Below are 25,085 nucleotides of genomic sequence, written 5' to 3'. Positions count from 1 at the left end.
TTGTTCTGGACTCTGCAAATTTTGTAGCTGGCCCTAAATGATACACATTTACACACAGAACATAAACTGTAACTATAAGCTAGCTATAGTAAACACTAATTAGACATCCAATTAATAATGCCCCAATAGGGCTTCCCTGGTGGCGCAGTGGTTGAGAATCTGCCTGCCGGTGCAGGGGACACGGGTTTGAGCCCTGGGCTGGGAGGATCCCACATGCCGCGGAGCGACCGGGCCCATGAGCCACAATTGCTGAGCCTGCGCGTCTGGAGCCTGTGCTCCGCAGCAAGAGAGGCCGCGATGAAGAGTGGCCCCCGCTTGCCGCAACTGGAGAAAGCCCTCGCACAGAAACGAAGACCCAACACAGCCATAAATAAATAAATAAAACCAAAAAAAAAAGTTATAAAAAAAAATAATGTCCCAATAAATGGCCTTTTAATAGAGGGGGAAGAAAACATAACTTTGCTAAGAGAGCTTATTCTATCTGTAAGTGTTTAGTCTAGCTTAAGATCCAGATCCTGTAATATTTGTGAAAAAACAAGTTCTCTCGCAAATCTAATGTCAGAGAAAAGTGGAGAGACAAGAGCCATAGGTAGGGATTAATACGGGACCCAGGACTTGACTCCCTGAGCTCTTCCATGCAGCTCCTGCCCTCTGCAACAGGGACGATCACTCTCACCGTGAATGTCACCTTGGATGTGGCTGCAGAGAAGGGGCAGATTAATGGTTTTTGCCTTACCTCTATTGTTTTAAATTGTCCTGGGGTAGAGGCCAAAGGGGTACCATAAAACTAGCATAGGCACCCAGGCCTATTGGTAGGCTAAAAAATTTTGAAGTCCAGGTTCTATATCCAAAGTCTATGACTCACATAGATCTAAGGCATTGGTTAATAGTCCATGGGATTGAAGCCTACTATGTTTTTTTAAGGAGTATCATGGTCAGAAAACCCCTAAGCATGGTTCAACCTGCTCGAGCCTCTAGGACTCGCACCAATAGAAAGTGGTCTCAGAAAGACCTACAGCCACCAGAACAGCCCCATTTCCATTGTTGTTCTGGGCTAGTAGACGAGGGAGGACTTCAGAAAGGAGAACGAGTGGTCAGGGAAATCTATGAGCCAAGGAGATGCCTCCCAAGATCAGAAGCTGGGGCAGCTGGTGGATAGACCAAGGACCACCAGGGCACGGAGTTCCTGCTATTCCTGTCCAGCAGGAGAGAATATACGCTATAGTCCAGGGACTGCTGTGTTCTCTCTTTTCCCAAATGAGAGATGTTATTGAAGTTACTCTCTTCTCTCTCCACTATTTTATATAGGGTTGCTTGACTTGGTTAAACATGAAGAGCTACATTTGAAGGGGGACTGGACAGCACCCAGAGAATCTGGACTTGGAGTTGCTTGAAGCACATAGAAGATACATGATTTAACTTCCGCTCGGGAGTTTGCAGGATCTGGCTTGTTAATATCCACTGCCACTGTCACAGAGGCTCACTGAGACTCTACTGATGTCCTGGCCGAGGGGGCTGCCTCCTGCCTCCAAAGCTTCCCATGAATGGCTATGCTGCCCTCTTCGGGACGTTTCGTGTTCTGAAGGCACACTGTGGCCTGTGCCGAACTGGGGAGAAGGTGCTTCCCCTTTATCTGGGCATAGAAGCAGCACTGCCTACATCCTCGCGTCTCAGTGTCACACAGAGTCCCTTATATAAACAGCTCCTTCAGCCTCTGCCTGCAGCCACTCTCTCCATTGACTCAACCCCTGCCCATGGGGCTGGCCAAGGTGCATCACCGAAACTCTACCCCGTTCCCCCACATCTCCTTCCCTCTGGGACTTGGGCTCCTGCTTCTCTTCTTTTTCAACCAACAAAACAAAGCAGACCCTCTGGCAGGCCTGCCTTACCAAATCAGCAGACAAGTCTGGTCCCGTCTGAATCCCCGGTACGAATCACTGCAGAAAACAGACTGACCTGAATATTCGTATAGTCTATTTAAGAAAGACTTAGTATCTTGGCGTGATTGAGCAGAAAACCAAAACTACTTGAAACTGACTTGCCATTTGATTTTTAGGGTAATCCACTGGAATTGAGCAGAGACAGTAGAGGAATATTATTTATTAACGAGCGAGGGGTATTGTGCATAATAGCAAAGAGGATTTTTCTTAATTTCATTTGAGAACAATTCATGGCAAGCGGACCCATGTTTTAAAGAGAGGTGCTAGACCATCTCTATAGGACTTGTTAAGAGGTGACTCCAAACTGGCTCTGCTGCCTCTTCCAGGTTTAGCGAAGGATTGAGAATGAGGCTTTCTTGGAAGTCTGGTGGGCGCTGAGCTCTGTGGCATGGCCCTCCCCTCCCACTGGGACAGAGATGGTGCTACCCTCTCCCACCTCCAGCCAAGTGAAGGGGCTCCTCCGCAAGCCCTTACAAAGCTATGGTCCTGGAATGGCCACTGGTGAGAGCGTTCACAGAAGACTGTGACACATGACTCCCAGCGTTTAGAGCATCTGGGGTCTGACTCCTGCCCGGAAACTTCTAAGGTTCGAGGTTGTCTGGACCTGCCCCTGAAGCAGGGCAAGGGGAGCAGCTGCAGTGAGGCAATTCTGGCTGTCCTTCCCTCGAGGACAGTAGATTCCCTGGGCCGGAGTGGCCATCATGGGACATTGCAATGGAAACAGGATTTGGGGAGGTGGGAACAAGTAGTCGTCTGGGGAGTGCACCACCCACATCAATGCACACATAGTGCTGGAGGTATTTGAGGGCAAAGAACCCCCCAAAAGAGAGCCAGCTTTGGTGCATCTGCTACGCAGGAGTCACAAGCACCACATTAGAACAGCACCCATTCAGTCATAACTGTTTACCTCCTTACCTGTCTATCTCCTCTCCCTGCCATCTCCTCCAACCCTGGAGGAGCCAAAGGGTGCACACTGAGTAGGAGAGGAAAAGTGGAGGAGCCACGTCGGGGAATTGTGAAAATATGGAGGAGATCAAGCCCCCTTCCCCACTGCTAGTCTGTGGATGGTGGCAGGGAGAAGCTGGAGAGATCAAAGTTTTCATTTTATCCTACGGGATTTGTTAACATTGTGCCTGAAAGTAAAACCTTTTAATCTCTGAAAGGGACTGCAAATCTATAGGATCTGCTTAAGCTCTCATCCAGGGGCCAAGAAGGGAAACCAGATGGGAGATATCTGAAGATCAAAGTGGGAGAAAAATGAAGGTGCTTCCTGCCTGCACCCCCTGGAGTCCAACACATTCTACAAACATTTTACATCTGGGATACTGGGGAGAAACTGGAAGAAGTAGTTAACATGTATGGATTTCAAGTAAATGCCCTGCTGGAGATAAGTGGAATTGATGTTTGCAATGTTGTAGCTCACTATTAAATTTACAGCATTAGATCGGGAGGCATTAAATATGGCTCTTTCTCATCGTTTCTATCAATGACAACCAAGATTATTTCCCACCTCAGTAATTCATTCCTTTGGGAGAAAAAAATCTAAGAACTTGCTTTTTATACTTAACATTATATCATAACTATTTTCCATGTTATTTCATATTCTTTTGAGTGTAGTTTTAAATGACTTTATAACTACATCCTATAAAAAGACATTTTGATTACTAAGTTTTTTTTTTTTAATGAATAGCAAAGCATGTAGGTAGGACTTTTCACATATTTTAAAGCTTAATTCCTTTGCTTATATTCCAAGAACCAATGGGACTCTTAAGTCTCATTATTATTTCATTTTCAATTTTTGACAATTCAAGGTATAATTGATTCCTATTAATTATGATTGAAAGTAATTTTTGTTCTATGAATTTCATGGCCTTACTGGTTAGAAAAAGCAGTTTAGTCTAAAACTGATCACTTTTTAATTTTCCAAATCAAGCGCTCATAAATTAACAATTTATTCTTTGAACCTTCAACTTCTGATTTTAGCAATAAATTATTTTGTGTTAAATGGCTTGTGTTTATTGTCCAAAAAATACTAGTTTACTTTAATCCTCATTTACATATTATATGTACTACATTAAGAGTAAATTATCTTTAAAAATATTTTGTGATTAAGAATTCTCACTTCGTAGAATAGCCATTTCCTTATTGTTGTCAGTTTGTGAGATTTTATCATAACATGCTTATAGCAAAAGACTCAGAGTTGTTTTAAGAATTCAAAGTAATTTGAATTCACTGGCTAGACAGTTCTGTGGAAATAAAGTAACTCATACTACATATGAGAAAGTTTGAGTGAAGTTATTACTTATTAAAATTCCCTCATATTTAATAATAAAATAATATTAAATACATTGTATGAACAGAATAAAGCGTGTTCCACATTATTTTGCTTATAAATGTAGTTTCATAAAACAAATAAGGTTTCAATTGTCCAAAAAGAGGAAAGAGAAGAGCAATGATAATAAACTATGCCTGATCTAACACAATGATGTGGAAATTTTAAACAATGCCCATACATATGACTAATATTTAAGGACCTGCATTTGGCATCGTTATTTTTAATGTGTGCAGGATAATATGCATAAAGGTAACGTAATTTTAAAGCTTAATTAGAATTTTTGGCCCTATGTCTTTCAGCAAACTAAACTGGACTCTTTCCCCAGTTGCCTTTGGCAATAAACACTACAGTGACTGATCTTCATGACCTCATCCTGGAATTTGGCTTGAGTGACCAGTTTTAATCAACCTGAAAATAATGCCTCTTTGTCTATTGGAAAACGAATGGCGACAGATTGGCTCTTTCTGCTATAACCATAGCTCATCTGACTAGCTTTGTCCATGAAAGCCTTAGAAAAGTATGAAATACAATTTGAGGAGTTAGTTGTGTGTGAAAATCTTAATGAACTCAGTCACCTTGTAATTTAATGGCCAAGAAGCAGCTGTCTGAACAGATTAGCCATTAAATCTCAGATGTGGGGCTGTTTGACCTGAATTTACATATTTTTAAAATCCAGTTTTGCAGGATGTGGTCGGCTCTCTGAGTCAAGTGAGGGGTCTCTGAGCAGTGCCTCACTCCTATCACATAACAAGGCTACAGAGCAGAAGCTGAGCCAGTCACTAGTAGAAAAACAAAAGGTGACACTGCTTTCCTTTGTTTTACGTAGTTTTAGTAAATTAAAATGGTTTTATACAATTAGCATTCCCTCACTGGCCACTTGTGTTCTCTGAAAGGCTGAATTAACATTCAACTACAGCAACGGTGGGTAATAAGAACATCACTTATGTTGGTCTTTACAGTGTATTTATTTCTGAATACAGATATGACTGTTGTTGGGATAAGGCAAACTGAAAATAAAATAATGAAGACATTCAAATAGTGTTGCCAAAGGAAATGCCCAGAAGAACTGGGCAGGTAAAAAGTTGGGTTGTACGAGAGACTACTAATGGACCTCCAGGATTAGCAATAGAATCCTGCTCAGAACATACACTACACTTCTCAGGCTCCCTTGCAACTAGGTGAGGCCATGTGTTATGGACTGAATTGTGTCCTCCCAAATTCATATGTTGAAGCCTACCGCCCTCCACCCTCCCCATCACACCAGCACCATGGGACTGTATGTGGAGATAGGGCCTTTAGGAGGTAATTAAAGGTAAATGAGGTCATAAGTGCGGGCCCCTAATCCAATCGGACTGTGGCATTCTAAGAAGAGGATGAGATCTCTCTCTCTTTCTCTAGCATGTGAGGACACAGTGACAAGGCTGCTGTCTGCAAGCCAAGAAGAGAGCTATCACTAGAAACCAAATCAGCCAGCACCTTGATCTGGGACTTCCCAGCCTCCAAAACTGTGAGAAAAAAAAATTCTGTTACTTGCAATGCCTTGGTTATGGCAGCTTGAGAAGACTAAGATACCTTGTGATTAAGTTCTGGCCAATGCGGTATGAGCAGAAATGATAAGGGTAACTTCTGGGTTGTGCAATTATGGAGAATGCACACACCCTCCCCTTCTCCTTCTCTCTTTCTCATCAGCAGGAACCTGTTCCTGGTGGTAGTCAGCCATCTAGGACCACTCAGATGAGGACAATACCTTGGCTGAGCAAAAACACAGAAGGGACCTGGGTCTCACACACAACAAGTCTGTCATCCTAGCTCTGTAATGCTTATGCTAGAATTATACTACATGAGAGAAAAAACAAAAGCATTTCATTTAAGTCACTGTTACTTTGGGTCTTTGTTTTAAGAGCAGAATCCATTTCTTAATTCACATAGTATATAAGTCAGTTGAAAGGAGGGGTTAAAGTCCTAAAAGCATAAAAATACAAGCTTTAGGAAACAATGTGCTTGCAAAAACAAAAGCAGACAAGAAATCTGTCTTAGGATAGATTGAACTAGTTTGCAGTTCTGGCTGTCATTTTTCAGTCTCTTTTCTGAAGCCCAGACTCAAGAATCCTTAGAAAGCTGCCACATCCCACCCTTTTCCAGGCTGTTCAAAGCATCCCTCTCACATAGCCTGACAAAGGTGATTCTGCCTGTCAATCCTTTATAAGATTTAGACCTAGGGGTGGGAGCATATAGTTTAGGTCCTTCATTATTGACTGGCTGATTAATTGTGAAGACAGGAAGCTGAAAACCAAGGACCATGGGTCTATGAGGTGCCAAAAGAAAAGGAGTTTGAGGATGGATTGGAGAGAAAGTACCCCTGGAGGGGATGGGCACAGGACCACCCCTTACTGGTGTGTAGATTGTGTATTGCACAACTGTAAGGGAGCCCATTCATGAAGAAGTCAGAGATTTGCATGTTCTGACAATCTCCCAACAAGTCTTAATGAAGTGCCTTGGAGTCAAGGCTCCCTTTGTCTAATTTGCACACTGTTGCAGTAAGGGCTGCATTAGCTATAGGTTGGGTGTGATATGCTGGCTGGAGCTGAAGACCAAGAGTGGGAGACTTTCTGGGAATATAGAGAGAGAAGGTGGCAATTGCCCCCGAAAGGAAAAAGTGACTTCCCCTTTGAAAAATCAGTGAGGTTTTGCAGTGCCAGGAGGGCCTGAGTTTCAGCATACACATCCACTATGTAGATCTTGAGACAGCCATGGGGGGAAAAACCCCACAAGAAGACCAATGAAGTGTGGGTGGTAAGGACACTTGATTAGAAAGGTTCCTATCTTTACAGTCATTTCATAGGAAATCCCAGGCACCCCAAATGGTGCTAGGGGATTGGGGTAGGGAGAGATTTCCAGTAACATATTCCAAACATTTTAAAAAACTTATTTTATGTCAACATATTGTAAGAGTAGCTGTTCCATGTTTTAGATATTTCCAAAAGTTGAGGGGAGAGGGAGAGGGAAATGGCAACGCTTTGTGAAATTCACTGCTTGTGTTTTAAATATTGTACTATACTACGTTCTATTGCAGAGGTTGTTTTCTGGCTGCTCAGGTCGAATTTGGCCTTGCAGTCATATTTTGCTGACACAGTATTTTTTTAAAATTGTAATTAGTTGTCAGTTTTTAAACAGAAGAAATTTCTCAATAAAATTGGGATGTGAGGCTTTTTTAAAAACTGGAAAATGTGGCAATACTGAACTCATGCTCCCTTATGGTAATAATCAATGGAGCTGAATAAAGGCAGCCTCTTTTTTTTTTTTAAATTGAAGTATAATTGATTTTCAATGTTGTGTTAGTTTCAGGTGTATGGCAAAGTGATTCAGTTATATATATATTCTTTCATATATATATATATATATATATATATATATATATATGTATATATATATATTCTTTTTCCATTATAGGTAATTACAAGATATTGAATATAGTTCCCTGTGCTATACAATAGGTCCTTGTTGTTTACCTATTTTATATATAGTAGTGTGTATGTTAATCCCAAACTTCTAATTTATCCCCCTCACCCTCTCTTCCCCTGTGGTAACCATAAATTTTTTTGTTTTTGTTCTGAGTCTGTTTTAATTTTGTAAATACGTTCATTTGTATCACTTTTTAGATTCCACATATAAGTGATATCATATGATCTTTGTCTTTCTCTGTCAAGGCAGACTCTTTGCGATGGAGCCTCTACTCTTCAGGCCACCACAATTCCCAGTTCCCCCTAGCCTGCCTCATTTACATTACCTGCCTGCTTCTATTGGCATTTGACTTGACTACCTCTGCTAGATTTCCAACAGGGACTGTTTTTCCCCACGAGGACCTAGTGTATTGCTGATGGAGTATGTGCTCGATAAAGATTCATTGAATAATGAATGAGTGAATGAATTGATCCTGCTCAGGGTTCACTTACAGTCTGACGTCAGTGATCATCCTCAGGCTAGAATAAGTTATGGACCAGTGTTTTGATCTTCCTGCCTGGACCTCTGCTTCCAGCCAGGAGACAGGTGAACCGTTGAAGCCGGATGTCATGAATCCATCTCCAGGGAGGCAGCTTTTGCAGTTATTCAGGATGAGTTTGTGGGACTTGGGGCTGCTCTTCATTTTTATTGGAAACTTTATTTTCTGACAGCCTACAGTCCTGTATTTAGGGTCTGACCTAAGTGATTTCTCAACCGAGGCCTTTCTGTTTGTGTGTCTTTGTAAAGCTGCGTTAGATTCTTTGGTCAAAAAAGATAACTTTTGCCTGGTGACCTGATTTTGCTTATCAGCTTATTCAACAATTCTGTGATTTCAGTTATTTCCTCAGGAAACTGTGTTTGATTCCGAGTGAAACACTGAAGTGCTTTATCTGCAAGTAACACACAATGTGCCCCAAATGCACGGACTTTAATTTATGAGTCATTTAAGAGAAAGGTCTACTAAAGGAAAACTGGGGTGGAGGGTAGAGGGAGGGAAAGAGTAGACAAGAAAGGAGAGGTTGAGGTTGTTTTGTAGATTCAGCAGAAGGAACGGGGTGGGGATCTTGAAGGAATAAATTAATCTTGAATTACACTGGGGTATACAGGCATAAATTCAAGTGCAAAGCTCTTCTAAGATTGAAAGAAAATCATCCAATCCATGCTTTGGGGTGAAACCTCTCTGATTCCGGTTTAATATTTTTCGGCCATTCTACTTCGCCCAGTTGTTGTGGACTCTGCTCCTTTTGGTGGAAACAAGGAAGAAATTCCTCTAGAGTTCTGAAGGCTGGTTGGTGCTTCATAAGCCAGGAAGGATTTTATAAACTCCTCCCAGAAGGATACAGTATATTAAAGAAATAACATTAAAATTTTAGTTGCCTCATTGCTAAGATCTTTTATATCCCTATGTGCTAGGCATATTATTTCCTGGTAACTAAAAATGGCTCCCTCCATACAATTCATGAAACAAGAAGCATTTCCTCTTCTCACCTTGAGTGTGTATTTCCCAAGTCCTTTTCCAAAGCTTAAAATTTAAGGCAGAGAAAGGCATTCTTCTCATTTTGAAAGCATTTATTAAGAGTCTCTGGTGTACTGTACTTATTACCTGGCCAAACAAGAGGCAGAGAGTGGTGGTTGGAAAGTGATAAAGGGGCGCAAGACAATACAGAGAAATCCTACGATGAAATAGCTCCTGATCAAAAAGCCAGTCTTTGGGGGCAAATAAAACTTACATATTTTATTCTTTCAATTCATTCACTCATTCATTTATCCATTTTTCTTTAAACATTTATTAATTTATACTTAGAAAACTGTAACATGAACAAAATCAAAGACCTAAAACTGACTGGGGAAACAGTGCCTGGCACATAAAAGCATTCAGTAATGGTTAGCTATTATGTTTACTAGAAAATTAAAAAGTTAGTATCACAGAGAGCTTCTACAAGTTAATGAGAAAAGGATAAACACTCAAAGAAAATTGAGCAAGGATTATGAAAAGGCAATTTATAGAGGAGGAAATCCTAATCTGTAATAAACATATAAAAATATGTCCAGCCTCATTAGAGGTCAGGGGAAAACATCGATTTAAACAACAATGAGATACTAGTTTCAGACATCAGGCTGGCAAAATTTTAAAAGGCTAGTGAGGATGGGGAGAAATAGTTGCTACAACTGTGGGAAAAGAAATCTGGTAGAATCTATTAGAAATAAAAGTACACATATCCTCCTTGGGCTATGGTTCATTTTGGCTAGAACTTGGTGAGTGGGTGTTTGTGGGGAAAAGTACACAGGGTGAGAACTGGGTATGTGGTGGGGAGCTTGTATCTGCAGGGGGAACCCCTGGCAGAATTTTACCTGGGGAGTGGAACGATGAGATCTAGGAGGTGATGAAGATCAGATGTAGTACTTCAAAAGGATGCTCTGGCCGCAGTGCAGGAAGAGTGATGGATAGTCACAGGGCTGGAGACAGGGAGACGAGTAAATGGCTGTGAAGAGAAGTCCGATGCAAGAAGATGAGGGTCTGGCACTAGGGCAGTGGCTGGAGAGGAGTGGGTACTATCAAAGCAAGCATTCAGGATGCGAAATCGACAGGCCACCTACATGAATACTCAAGGTCGGGGTGGTACAATGCAGGTGCCTCAGGAGGCAGAGGTGAGAACAGACTGAAGAGTCCAGGACACATGACTACCCTAGACCAAACGGTGAAATAGCTCAAACGTACATTAAGCTCTTCCTCTTACCTTTTGGTCTGAGGCCTCATGCCATCCTGGATTACCCAGAACTCTTGACCACAGGGCCTCCCACTGGCAGTGCTGCAGGCTTCAAAAGGCTCTAGGCGTTAAGCTGTGAGCCACTGGAGGGCAGGGATTGCAACCCATTCGTTACTGTGTCCCACCCTCTAGCCTGTCTGTCACATTGTAGGTACTCAATAAGTATTTTCTTATTTTGCGCTTTCAATTAGTTATTAAGAGGATAATTAACTAAGTCATACCAAAATATGCAAGAGAGCAACTTAACATGTGACCTTCCTAGAGTCGGTTGTTAACCCAAAGGAATGTATTAGTGATGGTGAAATTTCTGGGAGATGGAGAGCTTTTGGAATCTGTGTCTTCCTGTCAAATCACACAACACAGGCTATCACCTAGATAAACTGTATTAACCTGGAATGGCAGGAGAAAGTCCCGATGCCGTGGCTGGTTATGAGAATCCAATGAAATAATCTACCAAAAAAAGTTTAGAAGACGGTAAAGTAGATCAGAGATTCAAGTTCTGTCACAATCCAATTCCTGCTCTACACAAAGTCACATATGGAATGGCAGAATCTGGGCATATTTGAGGCTTTTGATTTAGTTACATCAATCCGTGGTACCCAAACATGAAGTTTACGTTAAGAGCTCTCTAGCTTGGTCTACAATTTCGTATTCCATATTTTCGCTGCTTTGGGCTTTCCACAATCCAAACTTGCCCTGGGCTGATGAATTGCTCATCTGATTCCACTGACTGTTTCTTTATTTACCCCTTAGTGTGTTCCCAGCTCCCCTGGGACCAGCGATGGGTCTTCTCTGGGTCCATACTGGTGTGTGTTTGTCTTTTCCCTGGGAGCAATAGAACCAACTCCTGGAGGGCAGAGGTCTGTTCTCATTAGTGTGTCTTCTACAAGGCACACAGTGGGACCACAGTGGGAGCTCAATAAACGTTTGCAGATTTCAATTAGAATAAACCATGGACAAGGGCAGACTTTCAGCATCCTCTAATTAGGTTGAAAGGGAGCTGTATCTAGAGATAGAGCAGATCTATTGCTGGTCCCCAGAGAGGCCAGGCTCTTGCCTGCAAGGTATTCCACTTTTATATACCTCATTCATGTCACCTGCTCACAAACAACTTCCTTGGTGGTCAATAGCCACAACGATATCATAATGTAGCCATTTATTGTTTATGGGTCAAGCAATATGCCTAGCATTCTTTGTATATATTAATTGTATTCTCACAACAACCCAGCAAGAGGAATTATTATTCTTGTTTGATCACTGAGTTAATACCAGAAAGGTTAGAAGACTTGCCCAAGGTCACTGGACTAGTAAGTGATGGAGTTTTTTGGTCTCCAGATAAAACCTGTGCTTGAGTCACAGCAAGGAGCTGTTCGTTTGCTTCTTCCCATCCCCATCTCCACTCACATTTATTTATCAGCGTGTCAGGCAGTTTCCTTGATGCTGGAAAGGTAAAGGAGTGTAAGCAAATCATTTATAGTAAAGTGTGCTTAGTGCTCAGATAAAGCAATGTAGAAAGTGCTATGGAAACCAAGGCAGAGATACCGAAATCAGACTGGGGTCGGGAGTAGGGCAGTCTTCTCAGAGGAAGAGATCCATGAATATAGTTCTGAAAACAGTAGGAGTGTTATAGCTGGAGAAGGGAGATAAGACTTGTTTGGGGAACTGCTAAGCATTGGGTTTAAATCCTGATTTATTTCTGCACTAGCTCTGGGATCTTGAAAAAGTTACTTAAACTTTTTGAAGTCTCAATATATTCATCTTAAAATGAGGCAATGATTTGTCTTATGCAGGGCTCTGGTGAAAGCCAATGGGAAAACATAGGTAGAACACCTGGCTTATTGCCTGGTGTGCAGAAGGTGTTTGTAAATGGCAGTGATGGGGGATGGTTTTTATCAACATGATCGAAGGAGGAGGCTTGTGTGGAGCCCCTGGACAGGCGAGACTGGTGAGGGGGCTACTGAGTAACCAGAGGCAGGAATGATGAAGCCTGGACTCAGGCAACAGATGTGGGGAAGGAGAAGAGGGGCAGATTTGAGAGAGATTTCAGAGGTTGTAGGTGAAATAGGAATAATCTGGTGATTGTTTGGCTAGATTATGAACTGAGGGAGAGGGAGGAGACTTCTCCAAGTTAGTGGCTCAAGTGCAAGGGTGGGGACAGCAGAACAGGGAGAAAAGATTTTAGCGCCTCCACTGTTTAGAGCCTACCACCCGTTAGGGTCAGGAGAGTCTTAAACCCAGTCACTTGGCATTTACACAGTGACTATGAGAAGGGGCTCAGCATGACCTTAGGGGTTGGGAGGAAGATGGTGCTGCGTATTTCTAACCCCTAACCTCATGTCCCAGTTAAAATCTGTGATCTTGAAGAAATGTTAGCATGTTGAGACGGTAATCCCAAAATTACTTGGGATGACATTGTTTCCTTAGTTATAAAGCATCTTTTACTCTCAGGAAGATTCAGAATTAAATACAGAGACAAACTTAGGACATCAATAATTTTTGTCTTAAGGGACCTGTGCATATTTTGTACTTTAAGTATTTGTTATATTTAAGGGAACTGAGCCTGTTAGAGTCAACAAGTAACCTTGTTTCTTATATAAATTTATAATTGAATAATTGATTTAAACCTGTGACTTTAAGTTGGAAAATATAAGGATATGTTAGTAAGTCTAAAAACAGGATTAGAAATCTTAAAACATTTAAAAAATATGCTTAATAGCCATGTATGAGTAATTTAGTTTCTTAAAAAGGGTTGGCTTGTTCTTTAGATAGTTGAAATACTTAAGATGGAAATAAAATGTATAAACGCTGTTTAAAATGTTTGAGGGTTTTTTTTTATGAACTCAGTTTGTATATTAATTTAATACATTAATCAAACCTTCCTTAAAAGTGACTGTTAAAATTTGTTAGTTGTATGAACAGAATAATAATATTTGTAAGTGAACTAAAAGCTTGAAAAAGACCTAGACTTTCCATATTTAATTTTAATACATAACTTATCAAAAAAATGAAGTTCCTCAATAATCTTTTCTATTTACAAAAGCCTCTCAAGGTACCAAAAAACACCAGTAACACACTGACATGATGTATGCCTAAATTAAAAAGAATATTATATAGAGTTTCTCAGATAATATATTGTATATAAAAATATTTCTATATATAAATATATATTAAATATATTATAAATATTATATATAGAGATATAAATAAATATATAAAAATAAATATAAACATATTTATATTTACTATATTACTAATAATGTATACTTCTGTACATAATAATATAGTCCAAATATATATTTGTGTGCATATGTTTGTGTATTCCTTTTTCCTCTCATAGAAGAAGCAATGGTATGCAAACATTGCACACTAAGGGTTGGATGGTCTTGTCTGAAAGCTGTTTGCCACAGCTCTGATATCCAGTAACCTAAGTAGAGAACAAAGGGGTTTTGCTCCATGAAGCTTAATTGCTTGCTGAATAAATAAATAAATAGATGAAGTGCTGCAGGCGTCAAATGAAGGTAAATATTGACCTGACACCATATGTTTGCTGGGGTGCCAGCTGAAGTGTGCTGGCAGGTTTGATCAGTCAGGGGGCCCACCAGCCCAGCAAGCAGGGGCCTTGGTCATTCAGAAGCACAGTCTGGGAAGAGACTGAAATATCAACAAGGCTCTCCTGTTGGTACCTTAATCCACCCCCACGCCCAATTCTTTCACCAAAGTCCACTTGTGAAATCTGAAATCCAGAAAAGGAAAAATAGGATGGATATTGATTGCCTAACCTCAAGATGGTTCCATGGGAGGCTTTGTTAAATCAGACTGAGGAGAAGCATACCTTTGTTTTATTTCACCTTTACTTTAAAAAGGAGGAATTACTTGATTGGGTCAGACCCATGAGTGTGTAGGCAACTACAGCACGCCCAAGTGGAACAGACCCCCTCTCCCCACAACACCACTGGCTGGGGGAGTCCTATCACCTCTCTGAGCCCCAGTTTACTCAACCTTACAATGAGGATAATACTGGCCCTGTCTTTGTCACAGGGTTTAGAACCTCAAGTGAGGTTAATTATACAACAGGCCTGGGGAAAAGGGCTGTGGATTTTAAAAAGCTACTTACAATGATTTCTGAGTAACAAGAAGTAATTCTGGAGTATCCCCTCACCCACCTTTGCTTTCTGCCCCCGTTCCCGTTTCCCAAGTCCAGAGTGGCCAAAGGAGGGGCAAGGATAGTCAGGCTGCTGCTGCAGGTGGCCATGGTGACTTCTACAGAGGAAGAAATCCCTTCTTTTCTCCTAATTTTTTCTGAATTAATTAAGAAGTCTGAGTAATAGATTTTCAAAGAAATGGAATTTACAAATTTTAAGGACATACAGAATCAGAGAAGTTAAATATTTTCCTTCAATCATAGACAAAACTTATTTTCAAGGAGTGGCATAGAGCACATAAGTAAGTGGTCCTTAAAAAAAAAGGTGTGTAGGTTGTTTATTTAGTTCTTTGCTATCCTATACAGTTTGAAACACGGCTGTGGGTTTCACACAGGATTACATTTGGCCACCTGTAACAAAAGGCAAAACAAACCCCAAAAAACAAACAACAGGGGTTTGAACAGGTGGACGTTTCTTTCTTCCTTTCTCATAAAGAAGCCAAGACAGGCTGCCCCAGGCTAGTGTGGTGCTTCCATGTGTGCTGGGTATAGGCTCCTTTCTTGTTCCCTGCCATTGTCTTGACCTGGCTGTTTGAGTTCCAGCCATCCATTCAAATGCCAGCCACCAGCAGGGATGACAGATGGTGTATGTCTCCTTTCTTCTTGTTAAAGACTTTTAGGAAGACTTTTAAAAGGCTCTCAGGAAGTGCCATTGAATACTTAACACTTATACCTCACTGGCCAGGTCTGAGCCACATGGATGTATCTACTAGCAAGGGAATTTGGGGAAAATGCCCAGTTAAAAACTGGGGTTTAATTTCAGAAGCAGATTATATGCCATATTTTGCTTTGATATATAGGTAAGGGGAAGGTAAACTTTAACCTCAAGATATCATAAACTGCAAAATCAGAAGTATCTTTTGGATAAATACTCAGGAACTACTTCTTCCTCCCGAACTCTAATCCACTCCAGCCATGCATACTACTCGTTTGGAGTAGAGACTAAATTGATTCATTAAAAACTGGGGATACATATGATGTGCCAGGCAGTACTTTAGGTGTTACAGGTAAGAAGCGGAATAAGGTGCGGCCTCTGCCTTCAAGCAGCTCATAGTCTAACAGGGAAGACAGACCCATAAAAACATTTATAATTATAATACTAGAGTCAAAAATAATCTACTCACCCCCCAAAATTCACATAATGATCTTCTAGAGTCTTATTTGCACTTCTATCTTATACAATAGTGATCTAACTAAAGGAAGATTAATGCTTGCTAAGAACTATCATTCTGTGAGACTTCAAACTTCATGAGGGCAGAAACCATGTGCAGTTTGCTCATTGCTAAGCATGGTACACAGTGGGTTGTCAATGTCGTGATTGAGTAGTAAAATGAATGGAAATATGTGAGGAAAAGGGGAGTCTGAGTACCATTTTTTAAGTGTATAATTCATACAACATGGAAACTTGGTACATGAAAATAGATATTTGTCAAAGATATAAGGCAAAGGATGATTATTTATCTTGAACACATGGCCCTCATTTCCAAATATGATTTGTCAAGCAACCCTGTGTATTTAAATCATGATTTGGGTAGTGGACATTTGTTGGTTACTCCTACCTGCTTTCTATGCTTCAAATGCCTAATTATTCCTTTTCAGTGCCCCTATTTGGGGATCCATGCGATTCCAGAGAAGCAAATGCTGCCTATCACTCGGGAGGTGACTTCTGACCTAGGCTAAGCCTTTCAGTACATTCTCCCTCTAGCCACAGTGATTGTTTCAGGGATGAGCAACACCATCATCATCACCACCACCACCACCACCATCACCATCACCATCATCATCATCATCATCAACATCATCATCACCATCATCATCACCACCACCACCATCACCATCACCATCACCACCACCACCACCACCATCACCATCACCATCATCATCATCATCATCATCAACATCATCATCACCATCATCATCACCACCACCACCACCACCACCACCATCACCATCACCATCATCATCATCATCATCAACATCAACATCATCATCACCATCATCATCAAAAATACTTTCATAGGATGTACTAAGTGCCAGGCACTGTTCTAATGACTGCATTAGTCCATTTAACCCTCACAACAACTACATGAGGTAGGTGCTATTATAACCCCCTCTTTGTGCTGCTCTGAGTCTCAGAGCTTGTAAAGAGTGAGCTGGGTTGGATTCTGAACTCAGGTGGTTTGGCTCTGGAATCTGTGCTCCTAATAACTCCACTGAACTGCGTGTGACTCAAGCTGGTCCATCAGAGTGAACCCTGGGCCTCCAACTAAGAAAGTTAGGATGGTTTACACCCTTTTCTCTGTGTGGTGTGGAGAACAGATGTGAGTATTGGAATTACTCCAGCATCTGATTGCTTCAAGAGAAAACAGGCTGAGTTAAAGACCAATACATGGAGGTGGTATAGGTAAAAGGTCACAGGGAATCAGAGTGAGTTCTTGGATGATGCTTGAAATTTGTAGTCAGCAAGGCAATAAACTCTATTTTAAAGATTGGTTTAAGTTGGGTTTTCAAAAGCATCCTCCTATCATTTGATTTACAAAAAAATTACATACATGTATTTTTTCTTGTATACATGTTACATGAAAATACTTATATCTGTGTCCTTCACTTATATTTACCAATGAGCATGGTATAAATACAGAGACATTTGTAACATTAATCAGTTATTTTAGCAGAAAAGAGTAGTATAAACATGATCCTAATTATCATCATACTTTGTTAGTTTTCAAGATGACATTTTTTCCCACAGGTTAGTATTTCTGAAATTGGGATATCTCTCATAATTGATAGTGTCATCAATTAATTCTTTCTTTCTTGGTGGTAAAAAAATAAGTTACTAATGGAATCAGTGGCATCTTAGAGTCAATGAAATATAGTAATTTGATTATGGTTGGATATATACCCCCTCTTAAATATTGCTTTATCTTACCTACAACCTGGACTAAGCATATTCGCTATTCATATACACTATTGGTATATATAGTATATGTATACACAACAAAGCTTAACTTCATACTTTCCTAGAGTTTGGGGTGATGTTATATTGCATGTAATGGTAAATTATAAATGAAAAAATTAACAAATTAAGACTTAAGGAGAGGGGGATCAAGATGGTGGAGTAGGAGGACATGGAACTCCCCTCCCTCCACAAACACATAAAAAAAATCTACACATGGAACACTGTCATGGGAAACTAACTGGAAACTGGTAGAAGAACTCCTATACAACAAAAGCTACAAGAAAGATCTCAGTGCAACTGGGTAGGATGGGAATAAAAGGCATCAGGTCAGGACCTGTGTCTCTAGGAAGGATCTATAAAAAGCAGAAGGTCCACATGGGTGGACCCTTGCCCTGGGGACTGAGCAGGATAAGTTATAAACTGGACATCCCAGTCCAGGGGTCATGCACAGAGACAGCCCCCTTGCCTGCTGGGAAATCTGCTGAGACAGATAGAAGGGCTGGAGAAGCTGAGGCTCTACTGAAGAGGAGTGCATGTGTGCTGGCCTGCTAAAAATCAGGGCAGAGAGAGCCTTGCATTGGCAGCTGCAACCTTGTGATACCTACCTGACACTACATCCCCCCAAACCAGAATACACATTCTTTTCAAGCATGCATGGAATGTTCTCTAGGACAGACCACATACTAGGTCACAAAACAAGCCTCAACAAATTTAAGAGGATAGAAATCATTTAAAGCATCTTTTCTGACCACAAATATATGAAACTAGAAATCAACCACAGAAAGAAAAGTGAGAAAAGATGAACACATGGAGACTAAACAACATGCTATTAAAAAAAAAAGTAATGGGTCAATGATGAGATCAAAGAAGAAATTAGAAAATACCTCAAGACAAATGGAAATGGAAAAAACCCCACAAAACTGATGAGATGCAGGAAAAGCAGTTCCAAGAGGGAAGTTCAAAGTGATACAGGCCTTCCTCAAGAAATAAGAAAAATCTCAAATAAACAACCTAAACCACCACCTAAAATAATTAGAAAAAGAAGAACAAACAAAACCCAAAGTCAGAAGAAGGAAGGATATAATAAAGATCAAAGAAGAAATAAATGAAATAGAGATTTAAAAAAATAGAAAAGATCAATAAGACCAAGAGCTATTTTTTTAAAAAGATAAACAAAATTGACAAACTTCTAGCCAGGCTTACCAAGAAGACAAGAGAGAGGACCCAAATAAACAAAATGAGAAATGAAAGAGGAGACATAACAACAGATACTACAGAAACACAAAAAAATCATAAGAGAATACTAAGAACAGTTACATGCCAACAAATTGGACAACCTAGAAGAAATAGACAACTTTCTAGAAACATACAGCTTGCCAAAACTGAATCGAGAAAAAACAGATTTGAACAGACCGATCACTAGTAAAATAGAACTTGTAAAAACAAAACAAAAACAAAAACAACTCTGTGCAAGCAAAAGTCCAGGACTAGATGGTTTCACTGGGGAATTGTGCCAAACATACAAAGAAGAACTTATACCTATCCTTCCCAAACTATTTCAAAAAACTGAAGAGGAGGGACCACTCCCACATTCATTCGATGAAGCCACCATCACCCTGATACCAAAACCAGACAAAGACATTACAAAAAAAGAAAATTACAGGCCAATACCTTTATGACTATAGATGCAAAAATCCTCAACAAAATATTAGCAAACCAAGTCCAACAATGCATGGAAAGCATCATACACCATGATCAAGTTGGATTCATTCCAGGGATGCAAGGATGGTTCAACATATGCAAATCAATCAATGTACACCACATTAACAAAAGTAAAGGTAAAACCACATGATCATCTAAATAGATGAAGAAAAAGCATTTGAAAAAATTCAACATCCCTTCCTGAAAAAACCTCTCCCCAAAGTGGATATAGAAGGAACATATATCAACATAATAAAAGCCGTTTATGACAAATTCACAGCCAACATAATACTCAAGGGTGAACAGCTGAAAGCCTTCCCACTAAATTGAGGAACAAAACAAGGATGTCCACTCTCACCACTTCTATTCAACATAGTATTGGAAGTCCTAGCCACAGCAATCAGACAAGAAAAGGAAATAAAAGGTTTACAAATTGGAAGGGAAGAGGTAAAACTGTCACTATTTGCAGATGACATGATACACTATATAGATAACCCTGAGGTCTCCACATGAAAACTATTAGAACTAATAAATAAATTCAGCAAGGTATCAGGATACAAGATTAATATACAGAGGGCTGTTGCATTTCTCTACACTAATAATGAACTATCATTAAGAGAAATTAAAAAAAATAAACCATTTAAAATCATATCGGGAATTCCCTGGCGATCCAGTGGTTAGGACTCCATGCTCTCACTGCTGACAGCCTGGGTACAATCCCTGGTCGGGGAACTAAGACCCCACAAGATGCACGGTGAGGCCAGAAAAAAATAAAAATAAAAGTCATGTCAAAAAATATTTGTAGGAATAAACTTAACCAAAGGTGTGAAAGACCTACATGCTGAAAACTACAAAACACTGATAAAGGAAACTGAAGATGATTCAAAGAAATGAAAAGATAACCCATGCTCTTGGGTTGGAAGAATTAATATTGTTAAAATGGCCATACTACCCAAAGCAATCTACAGATTTAATGCAATCAAAATAACCATGACATTTTTCATAGAACTAGAAGAAACAATCCTAAAATTTATATGTAACCAAAAAGGGCCCAGAATTGCCAAAGCAATCCTGAAGAAAAAGAACAAAGCTGGAGACATAAAACTTCCACACTTCCAAACAGCATGATATTAGCACAAAAACAGACATATAGATCAACTGAACAGAATGGAGAGCCCAGAAATAAACCCACACACCTACAGTCAATTAATCTATAACAAAGGAGGCAGGAATATACAATGGAGAAAAGACAGTCTCTTCAACAGGTGGTTTTGGGAAAGCTGTACAGCTACATTTAAATCAATGAAATTAGAACACTCCCTCACACCATATACAAAAATAAACTCAAAATGGTTTAAGGACCTAAATATAATACATGAAACCATAAAAATCCTAGAAGAGAACACTGGCAAAACATTCCTGGACATAAATCGTAGCAATATTTTTTTAGATCAGTCTCCCAAGGCAAAAGAAATAAATGCAAAAATAAACAAATGGGACCTAATTAAACTTAAAGCTTTTGCATAACAAAAGAAACCATAAACAAGCGAAAAGACAACCTACAGACTGGGAGAAAATATTTGCAAATGATGTGACCGACACGGGGTTATTATCCAAAATATTAAAAGAGCTCATATAACTCAGTATCAAAAAACAAACAACCCAATCAAAAAATGGGCGGAAAACCTAAATAGACATATTTTTCCAAAGACGACATGCAGATGGCCAACAGGTACAGGAAAAGATGCTCAGCATCACTAATAGAGAAATGCAAATCGAAACTTCAGTGAGGTAACACCTCACACTGGTCAGAATGGTTATCATCAAGACGTCTATAAATAATAAATGCTGGAGTGGGTGTGCAGAAGAGGAACCTTTCTACACTGTTGGTGGGAATGTAAATTGGTGCAGCCACAATGGAAAACAGTATGGAGGTTCCTTAAAAAACTAAAAATAGAGCTACCATTTGATCCAGCAATCCCATTCCTGGGTATATATTCAGAAAGGATGAGAACTAATTCAAAAGGATACATGCACCCCAATGTTCATAGCAGCACTATTTACAGTAGTCAAGGCATGGAAACAACCCAAGTGCCCATCACTAGACAACTGGTTTAAGAAGATGTGAAATACACACACACACACACACCACACACACACACACACACACACACACACACACACACACAATGGAATACTACTCAGCCATAAAAAAATGAAATATTGCCATTTGCAGCAACATGGATGGACCTAGAGAATATTATACTTAGTGAAGTAAATCAGACAGAGAAAGACAAATTCTATCTGATATCACTTATATGTGGAATCTAAAAACTAATACAAATGAATCTGTATATAAAACAGAAACAGACTCACAGACATAGAAAACAAACATGGTTACCAAAGGGGAGAGGGAGGGAGGAAGGGACAAATTAGGAGCATGGGATTAACAAATATAAACTACCATACAGAAATAGATAAGCAACAAGGATTTACTGTATAGCACATGGAATTAATTCAATATCTTGTAATAACCTGTAATGGAAAATAATCTCAAAAAATATATAATCGAATCACTTTGCTGTTCACCTGAAACTAACACAATATTATAAATCAACTATACTTCAATTAAAAAAAAAAAGAATTAAGGGGCAGGAGTCCTGTGGTTAAATCCAACTCTGCCAAGAGTTAAACACTTCATCTCTTTGTGTCTCAATACATTCATCTGTAAAATAATTAAAAGGTAGGATTAGGTTATCATTAAAATTCCTTCCAGATTTCACATGCAATAGGTTCTACGTAATTATATTGCTTGCCGCTGCTTTATAATATTACCAACAACAACAACTCCAATCATAATATCAATAAAGCATCCTCTAAACCCAGATTAAATGACTTATTAGGGACTTTCCTGGTGGTGCAGTGGTTAAGAATCTGCCTGCCAATGCAGGGGACACGAGTTCGATCCCTGGTCTGAGAAGATCCCACATGCCACGGAGCAACTAAGCCTGTGCGCCACCACTACTGAGCCTGCGGTCTAAAGCCCGTGAGCCACAACTACTGAGCCCGCACGCCACAACTACTGATGCCCGCGCGCCTAGAGCCCATGCTCCGCAACAAGAGAAGCCACCGCAATGAGAAGCCTGCGCACTGCAACGAAGAGTAGCCAACGCTCGCCGCAACTACAGAAAGCCCGTGCGCAGCAACAAAGACCCAACCCAGCCAAAAAAAACAAAAAAACAAAAAAAACGCTTATTAGAGATTAATCCTCATTTGGGGGAACTCAACCAAGCTTTCTAAAGGAACAGATTATTGTAACTCTTTTATCAGTATCATCTTGGATATCAGCTCAACTGCAACTTCTAATAGTATTTGGTATTTATTTAATACACCTTGAGCGTAAACTCTGGTCTGTAAGTTTGCACAAAGAAAGCCTGAAGTTTTCACCACTGCCCTAATTGCTCATTCAGGTTACTTTGTACAGAAAATAAGGGGATATCTCACAACACTTCTGAGATCCAAGCGCCAACCACAAAACCCAGTAATACACAAGGCAATGAGAAGCCTCAAGGGTAAAGTGCACATTTCAATATATGACAAAGGTTGTATGCTTACTCCAACTCTTTATTACCACATCAGTAAAAGCTGCTTTTGGCTGAGAATATAGACAGCTGGCAAAGTAAGAGCTTTTTTGCAAGGGAATCAAGTCCAGTTGAGGGTGCTCAAAAGAAATGTGCAGGTAGCATGCCACAGCTGGAGCTTGTACAAGCGATCTCATTCATTCATTCAACACATATTTATTGAGAGTTTACTGTCAGTCAAGTACTGTGACAGGTGCTTGGGACATAACAGTGAACAAGCCAAACATGGCCCAGATTTGAGGAACTACAGTCTAGGAAGGGGTTGGTAATAATGCAGATTAGATTGGGACCCAACCCAGACCCAGGAGTCAAAGGAGTTTCCTGGAGGAGGGAGGGCAAAGTGGATACCTGAGCAGAGAGGGGACTTACTGAGCTGAAAATGGGGCAGTGGGTGGAGACTTTGAAAGAGGAGGATTTTAGGAAGAGGAGGGTTTTAAGCTAGGAAAACGGCTCATATTGTGAAAGGGGATGAGGACTGAGGGGCTGAAAGTCAGTGAGTCCCAGGCCATACCCTGAGAGCGTGTCTGTGTCAGGTGATGTGGTTGCTAATAGAGATTGTGGAGATTGTGTGATAACTTCCCCCTTGTTTTTTTTTTTTTTTTAATTTATTAATTTATTTATTTTTGGCTGTGTTGGGTCTTGGTTTCTGTGCGAGGGCTTTCTCTAGTTGCGGCGAGCAGGGGCCACTCTTCATTGCAGTGCGCGGGCCTCTCACTGTCGCGGCCTCTCTTGTTGCGGAGCACAGGCTCCAGATGCGCAGGCTCAGTAGTTGTGGCTCACAGACCCAGTTGCTCCGCGGCATGTGGGCTCTTCCCAGACCAGGGCTCGAACCTGTGTCCCCTGCATTGGCAGGCAGATTCTCAACCACTGCGCCACCAGGGAAGCCTTCTCCCCTTGTTTTGATGTGCTCATTTGGCCTCCTTTTGCTCTTTATTTCACATTTTTATTTTGTAAGATTAATGCTTAACATTAAAAAGATTTATCTGGCCACAGGGGTGATATTCATGGAAGAAAATTTACAAAAATAAATAAAATCATAGAAAAGAAAACAAAATTCGCTCACAGTTCTACCACAAAGAGATAATCACTGTTATTTTCACATATATAAATCCAATCCTTAATCTATCCGACCCATTTAAAAAGATGAGATCATAAACTCTACTTTGTCTTTTTAAAAGTGACTTTAAAATACTTATTTCTGTAGTGACTAAGTAACACATGCACAGAATGAGGCTACAAAACTCCAAATGTGTAAAAAGGAATATGGTAAACGTTGTGTCCATTCTAGTCCTGTCCACCAATCTCCCTTCCTGTAGAAAATGACTGTATTCAGTTTTTCTTGACAATTTCCTAATATCAGAATCAGAAGGTTAGACATGAGTACAGAGGTCATCTACTCCAGATGTTTCTTTGCCAGATGTTACACTGGGTTGTTCCTTTGGGAAACCTTTGTCATATATTGTTCCTTTTCCTTACAGAAAGAGCAATGTGTCGTTTCTAGAAGAGAGGGATGGGAAAGCAGCATGCTGGGCATGAAGATCAAGAGGCACCATAAGTCCCAGGTCCCTTATTTTATAAATGATGGGACTTCTCTAAGGTCACATGGCTCGTCCGACAAAATCAAAATAATTGCATGTAACTAAAAGCTAAATTCCTTATCCTTTTCCTCAAATTTGTTTAGGTGGATTAATAACCTGTATCACTAAATTGATGTTAATAAAGTTAAATTGATATGCCTTATTCAGGGTGCAAACCAGAATATATGAACCAGGCAAAATAGTCAACACATTGTAGAGTCCAGGTTAGGACTTAGAAAAGGCATTCATTCTTAAATGAAGGCCAGTTTCACTAACTGGTAATTTGACAATTATTCCATATAAAAATTGATTTTTGTTTTAAACTAATTCATGCTCATTGTAAAAAATCCAAACATTCTTTTAAAAACAAACAAAAATGGGGCTTCCCCGGTGGCGCAGTGGTTGAGAATCTGCCTGCCAATGCAGGGGACACGGGTTCGAGCCCTGGTCTGGGAAGATCCC

General features: G+C 40.2%; 1 protein-coding gene across 6 annotated transcripts in view; it reads right to left on the bottom strand.

Moving 5' to 3' along the window:
• The window catches only part of LOC309657854 (uncharacterized protein), a 161,069-nt gene that overhangs the window by 128,873 nt on the left and 7,111 nt on the right, over positions 1–25,085 (bottom strand). For 2 of the 6 annotated variants that reach the window (XR_014261920.1, XR_014261921.1), the window contains exon 2: positions 10,129–10,259. The exons of the other annotated variants lie outside the window; for them this stretch is intronic. The gene's annotated coding sequence lies outside the window, so the exon portion shown is untranslated. The remainder of the gene's footprint in view (positions 1–10,128; positions 10,260–25,085) is intronic. 6 annotated transcript variants of the gene reach the window in all.

The sequence above is a fragment of the Balaenoptera physalus genome, assembly GCF_965194825.1.
Source record: "Balaenoptera physalus genome assembly, chromosome: 3".
NCBI classification, from domain to species: domain Eukaryota; kingdom Metazoa; phylum Chordata; class Mammalia; order Artiodactyla; family Balaenopteridae; genus Balaenoptera; species Balaenoptera physalus.
The sequence above is the reverse complement of the archived record's forward strand: the minus strand, read 5'-3'. Positions and strand labels throughout refer to the sequence as shown.